The sequence below is a fragment of the Patagioenas fasciata genome, chromosome 30 (genome assembly GCF_037038585.1).
Source record: "Patagioenas fasciata isolate bPatFas1 chromosome 30, bPatFas1.hap1, whole genome shotgun sequence".
NCBI classification, from domain to species: Eukaryota; Metazoa; Chordata; class Aves; order Columbiformes; family Columbidae; genus Patagioenas; species Patagioenas fasciata.
The window spans coordinates 155,307-173,272 of NC_092549.1; the positions used below are offsets into that span (position 1 = coordinate 155,307).

General features: G+C 48.6%; 1 pseudogene; it reads right to left on the minus strand.

Annotated features, from left to right (window-relative positions):
* Window positions 1-2,592: 2,592 nt before the first annotated feature.
* Window positions 2,593-17,966, minus strand: part of LOC136112661 (dynein axonemal heavy chain 9-like) — a 52,893-nt pseudogene continuing 37,519 nt past the window's right edge.

Genomic DNA, 17,966 nt, shown 5'->3' on the forward strand with positions numbered 1-17,966 from the left:
CGAAGGGCACCTTCGGTGGAAAGCAATAAACAGATTTTATATTGGATCATTTTTCATCAGGCTCCCCATTGCTCGGACTGCTGTATCCTCGCACTCTCAGCTCTGACATTTACAGAGCACCGCGGGCAGTAACGCACAGCCAGGCTCCCGGCGGAGCCTCCCGGAGGGTCGCTGTGCCTGCAGCTGCTCCTGCAGCCCACCCAGAGCCACTACCGCAGGCAGGAGCCCGGCCTGATGCACCCGAGACTGACTGTGCGGCATGGGGAACACAGCGGCCAGCTGCCACAGCACCGCACACCAGCATACTTGCGCTTGTACTGCTGAAGCAAAGACAAGTAGTGCTTCCCAGGCTTTATTGTGTTTTGTTTTGTTTCTTTAAGTCATCCTAGACTGGCAACACTAAGGCTGAGTATTTCCCAGCTGGCACATGGGAAATGGAGGCTCCACAAGGACCAAGGAAGCTGGTCTCGCACAGGTCATTCAATGGTCACAAGGTGTGATGGCACCAAGTGAGCACCCAGCTGAGCTTGAGCTGTGTTGTTCAGCACTTCCTGAAGCATCTGATCCTTGGCATGGAGCAAATCTGAAGAGACCAGCAGACACTCTAGGTCTGGCGTTAAGGTACATGAAAACACACAAAGAGACCCCTGGGAGCACTTGAGCAGCCATCAAGAACGGCAGTGCCTCCACCCGAGCTGGGGAGGGGTGTCTGGTGTTACATTCGTGGAGAGACCTCCCGCATAGTCCAGACAACACAGAGTTTGACACAAGCCCAGCGGAGATCAGACGTGGATCTCCAAGCCCTTGACAGCAGTGCAGTGTGGGCAGACCCAGACATCAGGACTACACACTTTAGATCTGAGGATAAGGCGTCCTCTGACTAGGGGATGCAACCACCCAAGAGTAGGTGTGCCCCTGTGGCCACGAAAGTCAATGGCACCTGGGGTGCCTTAGGAAAAGTATGACCAGCAGGTCAAGGGAGGTTGTTCCTCCGGCTCTGCTCTGCCCTGGTGACAAAACACCGGCTGGTTTGTGTTATGTAGCACGTCTACCTGTGCAGTCAGAAGGCTGAAAGACTGCTCCACTGATACATCCATCTGATAAATCAGTCTTAATTTGATCACATTATGCACATCCACAGGCTTCTATAAGTTAACCTTATGTTTCTCCCCAGTGAAATGCATCTGCATAAGCAAACATCCCTCCACCTTTACCACTGACCCCTCAGCTGTTCTCCGGTGGTGTTACACCCTGGATAACGAGGCCTTTCGTAAAAGGAATTGTTGTGTTTCTAGTTTATTATCACCTATATGAGAGCCCCAGGAAAACAGCATTACTGGCATAGCACTATGTTTCAGAAAGTATGAAGAAATCAAAACAACACAAAACCACACAAACAAACTGTGTGAAAGATGCTGAAGAGGCATCTTCCGTCTTACCTGATCTCGAAACATTGATCCACCAAAGGCCCAGACGGCAGCAAAGACAAAGTAAAGTTCATAAAGCTCCTTGGACAGTCAGGAGGTGTGTTCTCCTCTGCCAGGAGACATTCAAGGAGGTAGCACAACATCTGAACCATACTCTGTTCAGGAATGGGAATAATCTTCTTAAATCTAAGGGATGGAAATTAGAAAGCAATACGTCCATCACAACCCAGGAAGACTAGAAATGCTCTTTCAGAATACTGGCATTCTGCTTGTCAGCGGTACGTGTCCTATTCCCAGGTACAATAAAGAGAACACCCATTCTCACACTCAGACCCGCTGGCACCGGCACATATACAAGTAATAACAATAATCAGAAGTTCAAGCATTTTAAAACTTTGATCTTCTTGAAAGAAGCAGAATGGAAGACTTGCTAAAGGCAATGATTTCCTGCGAGCACGATGAGTTCAAAAGCGGTCAAATAGAGGAGTAATAAAATAAACCCTTTCATCTTGCCATTTTACATTCATTTAAGCTACACTTACAGAATTCCAAACTAATATTGTAGCTGCACTGAAGTCCTCCATAAAGTAATTATAGCTATTTGAAAGGTTGGTTCTACGATTTCTGAATTAAGCAAGCTACCAAAACACTCAGCTCAGGGTTGCCTGCAGCTAATCCCGTGGATTTCACGCTCTGAGACAATGTTCAGCAAACAGAATGGGAAACGTCCGATTGACTTTGCTACCAACAGTCAAAACCAACTTGGTCCCACAGAGAGAAGTTCCCTAGCACAATGTTTAAGTCCTGATTCCAGACCCTTCTGACACATCCCCCTTTTGGCTGACATCTCCCATGCTCACTGATTTTTCTTTTGTTTTTAAAGGAAAGTGCAACTATAGGAAGCAAGTAGAGGATGGGAGATGCTCCCTTAAGTTTTCTGGGACTCTACTTTGGCCAGTCCTCACCACAGTATGAGAAAGAGAATGGTTTCACATGATGATAAGCAAGAACCACATGACTTCCCTGTGGACACTGCTTTAAAGCCAAATCAAGCCAAGAAGCACTAGGACCCTTCCAAATACCCAAGTTCTTAATGAAAAATAACTTGTGGAGTGGGCTCAGGTCTAGCCTGACACATCAGGAGGCTGAAAAGCTTTCTCTTTGGGATCTGCCGGAATTATTTTCCAAGAGATAGAGAGTTGATACAGGAAATACAATAAAAATCAAATCAAAATCAGATGAAAACCAGATCTGACCAACACGATACAGGCAGGAGCGTCACTTTGCCCACCTCGCCCTGCTGGTTCTCTGAGCTTAAGCCAATGATGCTCAGGGCTTCCAGGGGCAAGGAGGATCATGTGCAGCACAACCCAGCGCAGCACAGCTGGGCTGGACAGTGGCAGGTGTCCCCATGCCCTCACCACGGGTGACACAATCACTCATCAGATGGTACCTTGTTCTGAGGGTGTCCAGGCAAATGGGCAGGTACTTATCAAACAAAACGGTCAGGTTGGCTCTTTCGGACTGGATCTCTCGCCTGTCGATCCAGCTGCTCACTGGAGGATTCCAGCCCAGATCCGACGGGTTGATGTACAGGATCCCTTTAGGCCCAGGGTAGGAGAGAACATATAGTAAAGACATAGCAGAAACTGTTCCTTTCTTCCAGCAGAGTTTACCAGGTACTTTCACACAACTAAAACCCTATCAAATATGACGGGACGTCCCATTACCTGCCCCCTTTTCCTGCCCCACTGCAGAGTAGAAACATGAACAGTGAAGAAACTTCACCCTTGAAACCACGGCGCTTTTCATGACCTTGCCCTAAATTCAGAACATTGTCTTGTCTGAGCAGTTTCATTGCTCTGGGCCCCATTTCCCCATGTGTAAAACTAGGGGACACCTCCATTCCCTTCTCCCATACTTCATGCACTTCTTCAGAAGATCAAGAACTCTTTGAGACAGATACTGTCCTTCTCCTCATAAAGTCCATCCAAAGGGCTTTGCACAACAGGAGCACTCAGCAACGCTGAAGCCATGATCACCCACCAACAGTCAGAGTGCTCTGGGTAAATCTCCAGGATGATGACAGCTCCACATGTGCATTTGGGGTCAGGATCCTCAGTTTGTCTGTCAGAAACCTGCCCTGTCCACCCACGGCCGCTGTGATCTCAGGTTGGGTACTTGCAACAGGAGTCAAGTTGGCCAACAGAAGACTGGTTAATGGCACTAGATCCTCCTGGGTTCACGGCAAATCCCAGTGCGGAGCTCAGGCCAGGACTCACCCGCTCGGGACACGGTTGCTGGGGTGGCTGTGCGCAGGTGGCTGATCTCAAACACCAACCGCATCGTTGGGTTCAGAGGGATTCTCTCATTGCTCGCCAGGGTCAGCACCTGCATTGGGCAGACAGACAGACAGAATGACATCTTCCCCAGGAACAGGAATGAAAAGCATTCAGCACTTTGCACTAAAAAGCTTGGTTGCTGCCAGCACAGTTCCTTGAGGGAATGCAGCTGATTTCCAGCAGGTAGTAGAACTGTCTTCCATGACTCAAAGGAACAGCACTCCCTTCGAGCGGCGGAAAAAGGTGTGGAATTATGACCCCACCCTATTTTTGAAGGGCCTGGAGTTACAATCAGGACATCTGTGATTATCCATGAGCCCAGTTCCAGGAAGGGAAATTACAATGAAACCATGATTTGAGCTATTTCCCCTCATGCACCATTTTCTATATGTGATATTGTTTGGTGTATCTGAAGAAACACAACCGCATTATTCTAGGAGGTGTTATTTCAGCATCTGCATTTTTAGGCTGAACCATGCCATGCAGTCAAAGAATATCTCCTTCTTTAACTTATATTCATTACCTTATTATCATCCATCACAGTATTAAGAGACTCAATCCACATTGGATCAATATCTCCATCTAGTACCATCCACTTGGGACCGTCATGCGTGATGTTGGCCAGCTCTCGCATGATTGATGAAAACAGGCCTGGGAGGGTGACAGGAAGATGGTGATGAACACTGAACTTGACACCTGCTCTAACGGTTTTCTCCAGCAACACAGTAAAAATTACTCTAATTAATGCTTTCCTCTCAAACATGCACAACTCTATGTGCCTATACGTAAATATTACTATATCACAATACGGTTCTAGTTTGCTTTAAAGTGAAAAAAGGGTTATCAGTTATCACTACTGAAAATGATTGCAGACCTACGCACGAGCTTCATTCCCACCGAGAATCATAAGGGATAAGAAAAACGTAGAGTAGCTACTCAAAGGCAAAAGGCGGCATGAATTATACAATGCAGAGAAAACCACCTGAATATGCCTAGGAAATCCTTATAAATATTTTTTTGTGGCTCAAAGTATATCAGGGCAATCAAGATGCATTAAACGCTGGGTCATGGCTTTAGTGAGACTGAGGGGAGAACAAGCACAGAATGACATTGAATGACAGAACAAAATGTTGGTAAAATCAAGGAGAGAGAGGATACAGAGTCTCAAGGGGAGTAAATAATGAATGTTAAGAAGACCACGAAGGCTGGCAATAGAGCAGCAGCACTGCAGAGCAAATGAAAACTCCACAAAACTATTGCTCTCCTCTACATGTGAAAATACCTCGGGAGATGCTGGTCTTCATGAAAAAACATCAGGCAAACATTAAAAAAAAGCCTCTCTTCCAGTGAATTGTGACAAGAACTCTTTTTTTTTTCTTTTTTTTCTCCAGGACAAGCTATTTCTTTGTGATCCAGATCAGGAACAGCTAGTGGCACCATCTGACTGAAGACAAAGCTTGTGCTCAGCAAATGCAGAACGGCTCACCTGGAACAGGTGTGTGATCCCGAGACTGGGTCAACAAAAATAACGCTTCAGCGCCTCTGCCTCCAGCCAGTTCCTTACGTGTTGGACACACGCCTTGGGAACCACTCCGACATTATTAGCATCAGAAACAGTTGCTGTCTCAGGGCACCGGGGCTTCCCTCGGATACACCGCGGCAGCGGGGAGAGGAAAGCGCCTCTGTCCTGACCTTGTGCATCCACAGCACACGGCTCTCTTGGGGTTTAAAAGAAGAGTTTTGTTCTGCAAAGAACACTTTTGGGATTCCCATATGGGACCTTTTACCACCTAACATGTAGGACCTTTTCAACTTCTGATAATGTGACAGGATAAAACTGGGGAGCGGAAAAGCAGGGGCTGATCTGTAAGGGAACAGGTCACCTCTTGCTAGGCTGTGGTGAAGATTGCCTTGCTGGTCTTTGACAACATGAAACAACATTTTCAGGAATGGTTACTGCAGAAAATATCTGCCTTGAAAGCTCAGGGAGGAGTGCCACTATTTCATTTAAACCATCGCAGGCCAGAAACCACTGGACAGTCACCTGTAAAATGTCCCTCCTGCTGTTCGGTGTCACCGCTGCCCTCGATCTGCAGCCACTGCTGCAGCCAGTCTGCACAGTTCAGGCTGTACCCTGCACGTCCCTCTGCCACTTTGATTTAGGCTCCCTAATTACAATTAGAAAGAAATTAACCTGGCATTGGAGCAAAGCAGGGGGTCGGGAAGGGTCCATGGCGGGGCCAGGGGAGGTGGGTGGCAGCTCATCTGCTGCTGTGGATGATTCATGGTAATGTCTTCCCTCACCTCCCCCACACCTCCCAAACCCGCCGCACACGTAAATCGAAGCTGCCTTTATGTATCAGTCACAACCCAACATTTCCACTCCAGATTTTCTGTAATCTTCCAGCAAGTTTGAAATGTTCCTCAGGAGTAAGCAGGATCAACAGCTTGGCAAACGCTGGTGTGCTGCAGAGATCGGGCAGCCATACTGAGTGGAAAAACTGACGTTAAGGCTGCTGTGCGTGCTATCAGCAATGAAAACCTGGGGATGGGACATTTTTTGGGGTCCCAGTGCACACCACAGTGCAGGAGGGACATCTCTTCCATCACTGGTCCAGCCAACTCCCAAAAACTGCCTGCCCCACTTAGGAACTGGTAAGTGTTGGTATTAATGGGCATTAAAATTATTCTTAGGGCAATAGGATCAAGTAGGCTTATGCTATATTTCCCATTTGAAGATCAAAGAGCTAAAACATCCTGTGTATCCTTTCAACAACAAACTGTCATGTGGCTGTAGGCAGCAGACAAGCACCTGGGCTCTCAGACCTGCACATGAAGAACCAGTCACCCTGCTGCTGCTCGGGAAATTCATTAAAAATACCCGTCTTTATCTACATATTTCAGACATGAAATGACATTTACCGTCTTTCCATTCTCTTGTTGCTGGGTTAATGATGCCAAAGAGCTCATCATTGGTGACTGCCTTGGGGTTGAGGTCTGTCCAGACAGGACGTCGCTTCATTATCTGGTAAGTCCTGTTCAGGGATCTCATCACCTGAGACTTGCCCGTGCCCGCGTTACCCACCACGAAGACAGAGTGCCGGACCGTCAGCAACTCCTCCAGCTGCACCACCTGAGAAAAACACTCCCAAATTTTAGACAAAGATGCCAAACTGAAGTTCAGGTCTATAAAATAGGTCCCACTGGGCCACCTCTTTAGAAAGACGTGACCCTGAGACACAAGCAGATTTGACAATTGAGTTTGGTCCAGCCACTCTAATCACAATGGGTGAAATCCTCAGCCTGCAGATAAACTTTCAGCGCTGTTTATACTTGACAACCACCACCTGATGAGGCCCTGCTCTCCAGGGGCTACACTTTCATGAGCCTACAAAAGTTGGCCCCTTTGGAAGCCCAGAGACTGATCCAGTGCTGACTTCAGGAGCAGGTGCAACTGCCTCAGACCCAGCACAGCTGACTGCCCTCCAGCGAGATCTGCCTGCAAGGACAATGCTGTGCAGAGCTCTCTTTGTAGAAGCAAAGCTGTTTGAGAAAACCCAAATGATTTGATGGCGACGTGGGTGTAGCAGAAGATCTCTTGGTCTTACTTTGAGCACAAAGTTGTCCTCAGCCTGCAGCCGGAGGTCCAGCACAGCCTGCCTCACAAACGACTCAAAATTCAGGTCACGCTTCCGAGGCACATCCAGTGCAGGGAACAGATCCCCAATCAGCCCCATAAACACCGGCACATCATCCGTCACAATCTTGGGGATGTTGAAGTCACGAAGAGAGCGCATCAGAACCTGGTCTTCGGGTCGCTCTGGGTCATCTCGCTTGAGGGAGCCAGCAACAACTAGCACTGACTTAATGGCACGCAAGCCCCAGTCGTAGTGATCCTACACCAGAGGAAGAAAAAAAAAGAGGCATGAGTTTATGCTTAGACAGCACCATGTAGGGTGAAGAACCACCATTCCCAAACTGCCAGACTAGTAAGCAATGAAAATACATCTAAATCTGTTATTTGCATTGTGGCCAGAGACCTTCTCCAGCCTGAGTGACCTGGTTTCCATCTCAGTAGGTGAGATTCCCGTCAGGGACAGTATTAAAGAGTCAAATAATTCAGCTGTTCAGACCATCACATGGGCTCACAGTTGGCAGTAAGACAGCAGCAGGATTTGCACTCCAGAGACCAAAGCAATTTGTTTCACCTAAATCATAAAGCACCTATAGCAAGGCCAGCCAGCCCCCTGCATCTGCAGGAGCCACCAAGGTGAAAGGCTTGTGAGTCCATTATGAGGCCCCAAAGACCCAAGTTTCTCCACCCTGCCCATCACAAGATGACAAGCCTGTTTGGTCTCAGAGGAGGTCCAGGAATAAGGGGTCAGTAAAGACATTGCTGAAAAAGTACCACAAAACGGCATGAGAAGAACTCTCAAGCCAACAAACAACTGTTCATATTTCTGTCCTGTTAACACCCTCCAGAGCACAGCTCGACAGCTGACTGCTCTGTGTGGGAGGCCATGGCTTCCACCAGGCCCCTCAAGGCACAGCACCAAGTTTCTGCGACAGAGCATATCCCACCCAGCCTCATGCTGGCACAGCCAAGATCAGGTTTGTATCATCAGGAATCCTGATTCAGGTCTCCTCTGGACCCAGCTTCGATCTACACAAATAATGACAAGGAAAAATCTGATTTGCTTTGCACTGACAGTAACTCTAACAAGACCTGGAACCAGCCTAAGGCTGAACTCAGAGAGGGACACCATAAACCCTTTGCAGGCAGGAGAATCAACAGGAAGAGACTGGAAAGCAAAAGGTCACTGAATACTACCCCAGACATGGTGTCATTTAAACTCACTGAAAGGTCTCCCATTAATGCAGCTGGTCAAATGCTTTTGTCCCTGCAGATGCTCCAGTAAAGCAGTCTGAAAATTTTATTGCTCCGATGATCACCAACCCTCTCCTCCCCCAGCAGCCAGTGCAAATGCAGCCATTAAATAAAAGCTGTGAAACGTTAGCCATGGAGCTGAGCAGCACAGTGCCATGTTTCTGCTGATTTTGGAGATTCATCATACCACTCAGCCACAGAACCAGGCTCACCTGCTTGGACAGGAGCTCTTTGCAGAGTTGGTAGAGAGTAATGAACTTCCTGGCTAACACCCGGGCCTCGATGAATCCCTCAGCCACCAACATAATTTCACAGATCAGCTCAAAGTCTGACACAACCATCGCACACGGCCTAAAATGACAGGTGAGGAGGCATTGCAGAACAAGTATTTCTTGACTACAGGTCTTACAGGCAGCGCATTTGCAGCTTCATCTTCTAGGCCTTCTTTTACGAGCCAGGTCACCCTCTGCCTTCCCCACGACAAGGGACAGAGCTCCTTTGCCCTGCCTGTGCGTGCCCAGACCCAGGCCTGTTGTGCAAGGCTTAAACTACCTGTGAATGCCCTGTGCAAGTGAATTCCCCAAGGACATGAGGTCGAGCCTGGATGTTCCAAAAGACAGTTTCTGCCAGGTCACAAACCCTGACCTGGACTCACCTGAAGAGAGCTTTTAAATTCTCAGGTAGCTCTGTTCGCCCTGCGTAACCAGGGTTCATGGTGATGAAAATGCCTACTGATGGTACTAAGTTGATGTCTTCTCCAAGAAAATTGAAGGATTTCTTCTTCTCCCGTATTGCATCCTGCACGCTCTTCACCTAGAAATCAAGACAGTACTATAGTATCAGCGTTCACTTATGAAAAACACATCAGACAACGGTGCTTCCTTCGTTACTCTTGGCCTCGTGACAAATGGGGCTAATCACTGTTTTATTTTTTACCGGCAGCATAAAGCTTTATACACTGTTTGGAGTACATCAGCATGGCAATATCAATTTCCCATCTCAGTCAAACTCTGGCAAAGCAGAAAAAAGAGCTGAAGAGAGTGGAAAGTCAAAATGCAAAGGAGTTGCAAGACTTCACACCTTTGCTCCATGAGACAATGATGAACGTGGGTCAGGAAGAGCAACTCAGGAGCGGGAAATGTCCCCAGCACTGCCTGCATTCACCTTGGCTTTTGACATCACCTGTGGGACACTGCTCAGCACATCTCACAGCAAAAACACCACCAAAGGCTCCACCATCTCTGAACCAGCCAGCCCAGCAGAGGTCTGATGTGTGAGAGAGACACAGGGCAGTACAGGTATCCACAACACAGCCAACACCCAAACGCACTCCCCAAAGTCTATCACAATATGGGCCCATTATTCCCTTTACCCATCTCACCTCTCCCCACACAGCGTTGCTCTTCAGGACATCCCAAAACCCTCCTGTGCCTGCTCCGTTCCCTGACCAGGCCCAGAGAAGGGGTAGCACCTCCCAATAAGCTTGGCCTCAGCTCAGTTGTAAACTGACCACTTGATATCACTTTTAAAGATTTTGGGACATCAGATGTTTGATTTAAAACCAAAACCAGAAGGCAGAAGCTGTAAAACCTCTCCTAACACCTTCACTCACTAATATTATATTGTTTTTTATATTTGCCTGATTGCAGCTTTGTTCTGCTCATTCCTCTCCTTCCGAAGAGTTCACCTCTCTGCAAACAGCACCTCAGCGAGGGGCAAATCTCTCTCTATTCACCGCTCTAACCTCACTACTGTTTGCCATCTCAAAGTAAAGCAATTAATGGAATTTTTCCCTGTAAGGAACCATATCGACATCAGCTGCATGAGTAAGACAGCCAATTAAACATCGCCATGGTAACACTCCTAATAGCAGCCAGGAGACACCATGATGGAATGACGGCCGTGCCGCTTCCTTCAGCTGCCACGCTCCAGCCAGGAGCGAGGGAACCATTAGCAGTTGAGTCATTCCTGGGCTTCTTTTGTTCAGCTTCCCTTTTTATTTCAAGATCCTCAAAGACTTTTTTTCAATGACAACTTTAAACTAGGACCTGACGGAAGAGAAATTGAGAGGGAATGATACATAAACTCTTGTACCTGCCTGGGGCTTCTCTGGGATGCCACATAAGGTACCAATTATGAGTGAAACAGATGAGAAGAATGAGGAGTTCATGGAGGGGTTAAGAACAATGTCTTTGACCGAAACATTTACAGAAGTGTAGAAACTTCTGAGCTTTATATCTTTCTATAACACTGAGCCCAAAAGGGAGTCCAGGAACAATTCAGCACCTCAATCAGATATTAGGATCCTAAAACACGCACTCAGCTGACAGTTGGATCCTGAAGAACTTGGGCACTTTGGCACCTCAGTTTTCTGCACTGAAGCCCCCCAAGGCTTCCCCTGTATAAAATAATGCCAGGTTTCCTCATGGGCTGGTAAGAGGAGGGGAAGGAGGACGCGAAGTGACAGATTATATATATAAGCACGAGAGCACAGGACTTTCTGGCACGATGGGGAGGCCAGTCTCCCTTCCAGCCCTTCTCCAGGGATGCTGCTGCGCTTCACACGAGACTCACCAACACAATGCACTGAGCAGCTGAACTACAGAGGAGATGAGAAACCATTCGCCAGGGGAAACACCCATGCCCAGCTGGGCACCGCTCCAATAGCTCTGTCCCAGGTTTAATCCCACGGTGTCAGGGTACCCTGGGCAAGCGCGTCAGCAAGGGCCGCAGATCTGCCCCAGATTCCAGCTCCCGAGTGTCACCAGCTGACACTGGCTTTTGGGAGCACCACGGGGCTGCACACATTCCTCCAAGGAATGGTGCCAGTTGGCCAGGAATACCTTCCAAAGCCACTTGGCAGAGCTGTCGTTACAGACACCAGAACTAAATCCACAGCCATACAGTTTTGGAGACAGGTTAAGAAAATTAATCCTGAATGTATTCCCATTTCCTGAGTATGACACACAACCTGTGCCTGACCAGGGGTGATAAGGAACCCCCAGAAGTCCAGCGGATCTGCCCCAAACACCCCTCTTCCCCTCCGTGAAAATTATTCCCTACATTGCAGACTGAGCAGCCGCAAGTCAAGGCAGCTTCTCTGTCTTGAAACGATGTGCTGCAATTATCTCACAGCAGATTAACGACACGAGTGCTTTCCTGAGGAGGAACAGGTACAGAGCCATGGTGCGTAGTGGTCTGGGAAAAGATGCTACAAAGAATTGTCTTGGCACAAATGCTGTAACTGGGGCAAGAAAAGTGACAAATATCTTTGCAGCACGTAACTGCGACATCTTGGCAGTGCTGTGATATTCATGGGATTAATCTTGAGATCTAATCCCACACCTGCCTATACACAGAACTGAAACCGGCAATATGCAATTGCCATTTTTACCCTTGCTCCAAAGACTGCAGAACGGCTCTGCTCTGTTTGTATTTATTTATGAGTGTTTCTCCACTCACCTGTACAGCAACCACAGAAAGGACCTCAACTGAGATCCTGTTAAATTCATCAAAACAGCCCCAGGCTCCCGTCTGGGAAAGGCCTTTGTAAATATTCCCACAAGACTGGAAAAACAAAACAAAAACAAAGATTACAAGAGTGAAATCATAAATGGAATCAACTCCAGCAAAAAATTGATTTTATTTCCCAGCCTGTTTATTTATAGCAATTTACAGTCTATTGTGGGTATTTAGAAAAGTGCATGGAAACAGCAGGCACAACTCAATTATAATATTTATAGCTCTGCGCAGCTTGCCACTTTATCTGCTAATTGCACTTTCTCGATATATCTGTGCACCAGTTTCATTTAAAGGTCACTTGTGCTGAATTACTGATGGTCCCGTTTCCTGGGAGAGCCCATAAGCTAAATGAAATATGATCCGAGGCTACCAAAATCACTGTACCGTGCCAGACTGGCAGAGAGCAAGACTCAGCCTAATGATTCAGTGCTCTGTAGCGGCTGAAGGTTCACTATGTTTTGGGTTTATTCTGGGAGAGGATCCTGAGAAAACCAGGACAGGTCCCTCCCCGTGCCAGGGGCTGCCAGGTCGCGAGCACGCCGAGAAGAAACGACCAGGGCCCAACTATCAGCACAGCCTTGGTCTCAACTGAACAGACCAACATTTTTTAAGAATTACACATGAAATCTAACTCCAGAAAGGAAGGGAAATGCATAATGAGGCAGAGAAGATAGTTCGGGTCTCTGCCTCCTGAAGAACCTTGTGCAAATCTTAGAGAAGGAACGGGAGGAGAAGGAAAAGGCATTCAGCTTAAAGGAGTGTAGCAGGGATTTGGAGAGAGGTGATCACAGAATCCCAGCCTGGTGGGGCTGAAGGGACCTCTGCAGATCCCCCAGTCCAAGCCCTGCTCACGCAGGGTCACAGAGCAGATCACACAGGTGGGTCCAGGCGGGTTTCAATGTCTCAGAGAAGGAGACTCCACACCTGCTCTGGGCAGCCTGGGCCAGGCTCTGGCACCTCCCAGCAAACAAGTTTCTGCTCATGTTCAGATGGAGCCTCCTGTGTTTCAGTCTGTGCCCGTTGTCCCTCACCCTGGCGTTGGGCACCACTGAACAGAGTCTGGTCCATCCTCTGACACCCACCCTGAGATATTGATCCCATTGATCAGATCCCTCTCAGCTTCTCTTCTCCAGCTCAACAGCTCCAGCTCTCTCAGTCTCTCCTCACAAGAAAGAAGCTCCAGACCCCTCAGCATCTTTGTCGCCCACTGCTGGACTCTGTGCAGTTATTCCTTCTTAAACTGGGGAGCCCAGAACTGGACACAACTCCAGATGTGGCATCACCAGGGCAGAGCAGAGCGGAAGGAACAACTTCCCTTGACCTGCTGGTCATACCTCTCCTAATGCACCCCAGGTACCATTGGATTACTCTCATCCTTCAGGTTTGCTCGGGCCCTGAGCATCCCCAGCCCCATGTGACCGCACTGCAGCCGAGGTGGGAGCCATACCTTGTAGTCCATCTGCTCGGAGCAGTTAAACACGTACACCATGATGCCCAGGGCTCGCCCCAAATCTTTCGTAGTCTCCGTCTTGCCAGTGCCCGCAGGGCCTGCAGGTGCTCCGCTCATGGTCAGGTGCAGTGACTGGGTCAGGGTGATGTAACATCTTTCACAGTGAATGATGAATGAAAAAAGGAAATATGTCCAATAGGTCAACTGTGGGCTGCAGGGCAATAGCACTAGAGCATTGCACTCAGCAGAGCCTCTCCTCTGAAAAGCTGTACGTGAGCAGGGGTCATGTCTGAGCTGAAAGCCTTCTTGGCATTAATTACCACCTCTGCTCAGCTCTGTTTTCTCCAAGAGATACTCATCTTCCACCAAGGTCTGCCCAAACCTCTTCATGTCCAGCTTGTGTTCTCTCTGGATCCTCATACAACTCATGGATATTGGGCACATCTCAGGCAGTATGAGAAAAGGACAGCTTTTCTGGAAGACCTGTCACTGACAGAAACCTGCTCAGGTGGCCTACGAGTGAACCCAACTCAAAGCTGCAGCAAGTCCCAAAGTTTCTCCATCATGTTGATGATGGACACTGGGGTGGTGTCCACATGTGAGTATCTATACTACCTGTATAAGCCACAGAGGTGTAGTCAATATAGCCAACAAAACCTGATGATACCTGGGGGCTTGACGCAGCTGACTAACACAGGTGACTAGAGCCACCTGAGATGCTCTTGGTTGCTGAAATGTCACATAGGGTGGAGAGATATGACAAGGGGTCCATAGGAGACTTTTACACTTCTGGATTGGCAGCTGGAAGCCAGGTGGGACAACACAGAGTATCTCAAGTAACCCTAGGTGTCCCCACTGAGGCAACCAGGTAGATGTCTGCTTCAAGATGGGATGAAAGCTCTCTAGACTCACCAGCTTTATGGACTGTGGACATCTTGTGCACAGGAAGACACCCACAAGTGTTTTAATGTGTGAGCTGAATCCCACCCAGGGATCTGATGTACAAATTCCCCAGAGGGTACCACCAAAAACCAGATAAGAGTTAGAGCTCGACCACTGGAGTGCTGGGACATGGAGACAGAACAAGAGGGATACAGGTGTCTGAACTAAATCCATCTTTGGTTGGCATCTCTCTCTCTACCTGTGTGGCAAAGCCCAGCTATGACATTGTGTCCCAGGGACTTACCTGTCGGTCAGCGGAGTGATCACAAGCCGAGGGGTATTGCCAAGGTATTCATAGGAGTACAGGAACTGGGCGTCACAGATGTTGGCAAAGCAGTGCCGTTCCTCATCTGACCATCTGTGCCGGAGCTGTGACAGCCAAATGAAGGCCTGGGCTTTGTCCACCTGCAACACACCCACAAACACCATCACAGGAAGGCCGGGGATGCCAGACACATGCAGCTCGGGGGCCAAAATAGCGACTGCTATAAAATTTTCATGGGGGATGACTGGTCCTCACTGCAAGGCAGGTGTGGTGAGGAAGGCCGCCTCCTTGCAATGCGGTGAGAAATGTCACCTCCCCATCTCCCATCAGTAAAGGGGAGGAACCAAATTAGTGACCACATTGGTGGGAGAGGAAAAAATTAATGGCCAAGAGAAAGAGCCTTACAAAAAGACTCCTGAATAGATTTAAGAAGCAGCAAGTCATGAAGAAGGTCTCATAACGCAACCAGAGTGAGAGAAGGAGCAGAGGCCATCTAGACAAGGAAGAGGTTGCAGACAGCACCAAGGAAACAGACTGGGGACAGGTGGACAAAGACAGGCATGGCCAGCGCTCTCTGCACAACCAGCAGGCAGGTCCAGATGCATCACTTCACCCCAGGCTGGACCGAGGCACCACTGAGCCCAGCTGAGCCTTGAAGACAGAAACCCTGTGAGCAGCCTGGCTGCCTCTGAGATGACACAGATGACGGAAGAGCCACAACCCAATACATTCAGGGCATCTTCCCACCCACCTGCAAGGCTAAACACTTGGCATGGTGTCAGGGACAGGGGAGTAGTGTGGGAGAGGTGTTGCAGGAGAAGGGAGTCCCACATAAGTCCCTGTGGCCCCACACCAGACAAAGGACGCTACAAAGAACAAAGCTTGAATGCTTTTTCTTACTTTCTAAAGTCAAAACTGAGACTGAGTCCAGCAGCCTCCCAACACACCACCATCATCCACCAGCACATGTCTTGGCACCAGGACGCAGTGCCGCGCTCTCACTCCTGGTGTGAATCTGCAGCAACTACAAGTTGGTGTTGCAGGGCCATGACACAGCACAGCTCTGCAGGCTTACAGGGGCTTTCTGCACACTTACTACAAACATTGTAGAAATAAATTTAGTCATACGTCTCCCACTGAGACCGGCAGTGATCTGAATGGCCAGTGGTTGGGCCCCCTGAAGCCCCCTCTCCAGCACCCACAGAACTGTGCTGAACTGCCAACACCAACCTTCTGTGCTATCATCTTTGCCACCACATCCCGAGCATGCACGTCGATGGTGCAAATGGTCATGATTTTCTGTCTGTCGCCCTTGGAGAGCTGCCCGATCAGCATGGTAACGAGGGTGTTCAGCTGGGTCACTTGCTTCTTGTGCTATTCCTTCATCGCATTCTCGTAGCCTTCCTCCACCCTGGCAAAGGCAATCCCAACCTCGGTTGTCCACCAGATCTGGGTGCAGCAAAGCGCCACCTAGGGAAATAGGCTGGTTCAGTATCAGGGAAAATACCAAAGCTTCCTTATGTTCAAGAGTGTCGGATCCACAGGGAGATCAAGGATGAAACATCCGTGACATGAAATTAAGTATTTTTTCATACAGTAGTCACAGCAGACAGTACAACAAGGATCTGCTCCATGACATTCATTTAAAACACCATATCAGTGATAGGCACATTTAGCAGCTAGTTATAAGTAAATCAGCACCTTTCACATGCCTGACACAGCAGAGGAGGAAGAGTTGGAGACCACGAGGTTGTCAGAGGTGCATCTGAGGGGCTCTTCACTCTTGTCAGGCCTCACCACTTTGCCTTCCTGCTGCACCTCTCACTGCTCTGGCTGTACAGACTGCACTGCCCAAGCCCCTGGGCTCTGTCACCCAACCAAGAGCCCCAACCAGAGCATGGAGCTCAGCCTGAAAACTCCATCAGGAGACCGCCAGGATAAAGGACAACTCATCCTCCCTCTCTCCTGGATAGCAAGGTGGAGGCCAGAAACATGCCTGTCCACAGCTGCTGAAAGAAGGGAAGGGCAGGACTGATGGGGAACCCAAGAGCTACCTTTCCACGAGCCAGCCTGAGTGGTGATAAGAAGCAGTGGCAGATACCTGGGCAGGATAGTCAAAGAGCCATTGTTCCCTTGGTTTTTCCTCATAAGCCATGACGGCTTCTGTCATCTCATCTCTCACAGTAGCCCTCATGCTGTCTAGTACATGACTGAGCCAGACTTCAACCTGGAAAAGAGATTAAATCCCAGTAACACATTTGCTCTTCTTAAGTGCCTTTGGTAATTAGTGAAGATAGGAAATGAGGCAAGCATCTCAGTTCTCTTTAGACTGGACATGAGGGAAAGGTTCTTCACCCAGAGGTGCTGGACACTGAACAGGCTCCCAGGGAGGGGTCACAGCCCCAACCTGACAGTGTTCAAGGAGAGACTGGGCAACGTCCTCAGACACACGGGGTGACCTGTGGAGTTGTCACTGCAGGGACAGGACTTGGACTCCATGATCCTGGTGGGTCCCTTCCAGCTCAGGACATTCTATGAGTTAACCAAACCTCACAGCCTCCTTCAGACTGGGTAGATTTGGCTAATTCTGGTACTGTAGGATTAGCATCTACTTCCAGACACCAAGAACAGAAGACAGATTTTTTTCTTGAACTCTAGCTACAGGAGGAACCAAAATGAACTCCGTCAATGAATAATTTGGTCAGGTGTGTTCCACCTCCAGGCCATGACAGAATCCCTGGTGGGATGTGGGCAGTCTGCCAGCAGCAGAAGAAAGATGCTGCCAAACTTGGGAACACAATTCCTGCTGAGTTTCATATTTCACAGGCAAAGCCCTCAACAAGAAGACAGACTGAACGCAGCAAGCTCCATTGCTGGGGAGCTCAGTAGCCGGTATTACGTACTTTAGCTTCCTGTAATAGACCATGCAGAAAGGTGAAACTACCAGGATAGATAAGCTGAGCAGTAGCTTGATTCTTACATTTCATACTTTCACTCGTGGTATGAAATAATGAAGACTTGAGAAACAGGTAAAAGGCCTTCTCCTGCCAAACACACCCGTGCAGAGGTACTATGGAATAGCTTAGTCTCTTTTCAGTCTGCATCCCCTCCCTCACCGAGGATATTTGTA